Raw genomic sequence first — 5000 nt, forward strand, 5'->3', positions numbered from 1 at the left:
AAGAACGGAAGAAAAGCTGATACAATTACAAGATGGTCACAACCTGTTCTATTATAGAGGTAAGGACAAAGAAAGATCTAGTGCAGTAGGATTCTTGATCAACCGAGAGCTTGCTGGTAACGTAGTCAAATTCAGTAGTTTATCGGACAGGGTAGCTTGGATTGTGATTAGGCTGTGTAAAATATAGACTCTAAACATAGTTCAGACGAGGAAATTGAATCCTTCTATGATGATTTAAGTCAAGCAATGGATCAAGAAAAAAGTAAGTACACGTTGGTGATAGGCGACTTTAATGCTAAAGTGGGGAAGAAGATGGGAGATGATACGTGCATTGGTAAGTTCAGAGTAGGTGAAAGAAATGACAGAGGCGAGATGCTAGTAAATTTTGCAGAGAACTACAACATGAGGGTAATGAACACTCTCTTTCAAAAGCATGTAGGTCGTAAATGGACGTGGGGAAGTCTAAATGGAACAAAAAAGAACGAAATAGTCTTCATATTAGGAGATGAGAGCAAAAGCGTTAGCAATGTTACGGTGATAAATAAAGTCAACATAAGTAGTGACCATAGAATGGTAGGTCGTACAGATAATTTCAATTTCAGAGCCGAGAGAAATAAATTACTTTTAAAAAAGAAAAGCCTTGCAAAAGTTAAGGATGATAACAAGAAATATCAGTTAGAAGTTGAAAAATAGATTCGACGCTCTAAGAACTAATAAGGACACCGTCGAAGATATTAATTTGAATTTAGTGAATATCATTAGGGAAACAGCAGAGAAAGTAGAAAGTACAAAAAGCATTAGAGAAAAGAAATACTCCAAAGCTACAAATGCCCTAATTGAAAAAAAAGGACCGTGCAGATTTATGGCAAGAGAGACGAAATAGAAAGAGTAGAACTAAACAAGCTTATCAACAAAAGGCAGAGATCAGAGAAAAGAAAGAGAAACATGGATGAAATAGAGGAAAATATTTGGAAAGGTAAAAGTATTAAAGTGACCGAGCGCAGACATGCTTTAGAAAGACAGCAAATGATATGTTTGAAAGACAGAAATGGAGAAATAATTAAATGTAGGGACAAAATGGTTAAAAAGTAGATGAGTTTTACCAAGAGCTTTACTCGTCGAAGACCGTAGTTGAGTCAGTAAATTCATCTGTAGACGTTAGTAATGTACCAGAGATTACAAAGGAAGAAGTAGAACTTATTCTAAAAACTATGAAACGAGAAAAAGCACCTGGAGAAGATGGTATATCAATATATCTGTTGAAACACGTAGAAAAGTTAGTTCATATTAAATAGCTCAGTTGTACACTCAGTGCTTACGTCAAGAAAGCGTTCCTGATGCGTGGTGTAATGCTATAATGATTTTGCTTCATAAAAAAGAAGACCAGAAGGACCTTAGTAATTATCGACCAATTAACTTGCTATCTAATGTATATACAATATTCTCCAAGATCCTTACAAATAGATTAAGTTAAGTTTTAGATGGAAACCAACCGAGAGAACAGGCAGACTTTAGGAGCGGATATTCGACTCTAGTTCATTTGCAGGCAATAAACCAACTAATCGAGAAAACGACAGAATGCAATATACCTCTGTGTTTAGTTTTTGTAGATTACGAGAAGGCCTTTTACTTGGTAGAACAAGTAGCAATACTAGACTCGCTACGCAAACAGGGTACAAGCAAACAGATCGTAAGAGTTTTAGAAAAGATTTATGCGAAAGGTACCGCTATAATTCGATTACATAAAGATACGGAAAAGATCAAGATCGAGAAAGGAGTACGACAAGCCGATACAATTTCACCCAGATTATTTACAGCTTGTTTGGAAGATATTTTCAGAAGGTTGATTTAGGAAAAGAAAGGTTTGAGAATTAATGGCGAGTATTTGAACCACCTAAGATTTGTGGATGACATTATTTTTATTTCAGAAAGAGGAGAAGACTTGCAAGATATGCTGAGCAATCTAAACAAGGAGAGTCTCAAAGTAGGTTTAAAGATGGATAAGAGTAAAACCAAAGTAATGTTCAACACGAAAGTTCAAAGTAAAGATATTGTAATTGATGAAGAGACTCTTGAGGAAGTTGAGGAGTATAATTATTCAGGCCAGATGGTGAAGGGGACGAAAGATCATGATAATGAAACAAAAAGACACATTACAATTAGTTGGAAGGTGTTTAGTAAGTATAAGAAAATCCTGAGAGGCTCTCTACCTTTATGTTTGAAACGTAAAGTTTACAACCTATGTATTCTACCAGCAATAATCTAAGGGTGTGAGACTTGGAAGCTGACGAGGGCGATGGGATCAAAGCTAAGAACTGCTCAGAGAATGGAGAGATCAATGATGGAAATAACACTAAGAGACCGAAAGAGAGCAAGTTGGGTGAGAGGGCAGTCTAGAATGAAAGATATAATGGAGGCAGTAAAAGAGACGAAGTGGAATTGGGCAGGTAAGTTAGTGAGAATGACTCATGAGCGATGGAGCAAGTGTGTTCCTGGGTCGACGCCGCGAGATAGGAAGCATAGAAGAGGGAGACCAGACAGAGGGTGGAGAGTCAAGATCGAGGAATTTGCAGGAGTGACGTGGCAGAGGATGACACGGTCGTGTGATTCATGGAATGCTATGAAAGAGGCCTTTGTTCAGCAGTGGACTCAGAATGGCTGATTTGATTGATTGATACATATACATATATAATATCATATATATATATATATATATATATATGTATATATATATATATATATATATATAATATATATATATATATAAATATAACAAAAAAGGAAAGTTTAAATGTGTTTGAGAGGAAATGTCTGAGAAGTATGGTAGGGGTTACTAGGCTGGATAGATTGAGGAGCGAGGAGATGAGGTGTAGAGTGGAGATGGAAAGGAGTTGGGAGATAGGGTTGATGAAAGAGTAATGGGATGGTTTGGACACACGGAAAGAATAAGTGAAGAAAGATTTGTAAAGGAGGTATGGAAGGAGTGAACATGAGGGGGCGACCAAGGATGAGATGGATGGATGCGGTAAAAAGAGCACTGGGAATGAGGGGAATGTCTGCTGAGGAAGGAAGAAAACAGAAGATACTGGGGAGTGGAGAATAGCTATGTATGGATGATGCTCTGATGCATGGAAAGGAGTGGGTGGGGAATGGGGTGTGTGAGGGAGTATGTATGAATGATATTTTGACGCAGCCCGAAGGGATTTCTTCCCGTTTTTTTTCATGAAGGGACGGAGAGGTGGGGGATCGCCGATTAAATGAAGAAATGAAGCAGCCTTGCTGTGGATGTCCTATGTCCTGTTGTATTGTATCTGACTCAGGATAGTGGGCGAGATGCAGGGATAACCCGTCATTCAGCAGGATCCATGAAAAGGGGAAGGGAGGGGTGGTGAATGGGAATGGAGTAATTGGGGATGAAATGGGTGGGAGTGGATTTATGCCTTCGACTTTGGCTATCTCCCTAGTAAGGGGGAAAAGCCGTTGGTATATGTATGTACGTATAATATATATATATATATATATATATATATATATATATATATATATATATATATATAAATATATATACATATATACACACATATATATATATATATATACATCAGGCATCCTGAGTCCACTGTTGGACTCACAGAACTACACCAGCTTCCGCTACGTCACCCCTGCAAACTTTTTTATCTCATATCTCCAACTTCTGTCTGGTCTCCCTCTTGCACGCTTCCCATCTCGCAGAGTCCACTCAGTAACACATTTGCTCCAACGCTCATTAGCCGTTCACGCTAACTTAACTGCCCAATTCCACTCCCTCTCTTATCTGGTCTTTTACCCAACTCTATAGACATGTACACACACACACATATATATATATATATATATATATATATATATATATATATATATATATATATATATATATATATATATATATATATATATTGCACACACATGCTTTAATATATTAGAAAAGCGAACAGAGCCTTTAGACAACGCTCAAGTATTTGTTACCACGAGGGGATCAAAAACAAAAGAGAAGAATACCAACAAGGAGATCGTCGAGGATGTGAAAGGAGAGGCGAAGAAGAAAATATGAGGAGTAAGAAATTCGGGATAAAACAGAATAATATAGAAAATAAAAGTAATGCCAAATTATGATTATACCCTTCGGGAAGCTTGCGTCTTTGTAGGAATTTGTTTAATCAAGGGGGGAGGGGGAAGGGGAGGTAGAATCGGCGACACCCCATGATCTTTGAAGGCCCTTGGTACCAAAGATATCGGGACGCCTTTTCCAGTCAGCATTCAGAGCTCATGCCAGATCGTCGTACAATTAAACAGGGAACACAAGCTAGTTGAATTATTCGGATCTTATTCCTCCTGCATAAACATGGACGTCATATATTCCGGTTGAGCGAGTTCATAACAGTAAAGGCAATTCCACTCCTTCGAAGGACTTCCTGATATGACTCACCACTGCTATGCACCACACTACAAAGGTATGTGAAGCTTTCAAAGACCTCTGTGCCCTCGCCACATGCATGTACAGATTGAACTTTGTCATCCAGCAAGTCCCCAAGCGCCTGGACCTTGACTATGTCTACAGCGATTCGAGGGCTGCAACCAGGACCTCCTACGACTCCACAAGAAGGAGAACATCACTGACAAAGACAAGGTCAGCGACCTTAGTGCTACCAGAGGCTGATGCGAAGTTAAACTGGTTGACAAATCTGTCCAATATCCAGTCCTTTCATAAATGTTGAAAAGTGGGTGAGAGGACACACAATTCCCTTACTCCCACAAAAGAAGCTGGACAAGTCTCCTCCATACTTCATAGTATCTGCTCCATAGTGAAAACCAGATGTCAGGTCAGGGTACTGACCACTGGAATTCCACGCACTGTGAAAATACTACTCAACTCTCACCATCCCGTTTCTACAAAGTGGAAAGTGAGAAACCAGTGTAAGTTGCGGCAAGCAGCTTTTTTTTTTTTTTTTTTTTTTTTTTTT

Source organism: Oratosquilla oratoria, chromosome 11 (genome assembly GCF_046742065.1).
Source record: "Oratosquilla oratoria isolate Oo_2021 chromosome 11, ASM4674206v1, whole genome shotgun sequence".
In the NCBI taxonomy this organism is placed as follows: Eukaryota; Metazoa; Arthropoda; class Malacostraca; order Stomatopoda; family Squillidae; genus Oratosquilla; species Oratosquilla oratoria.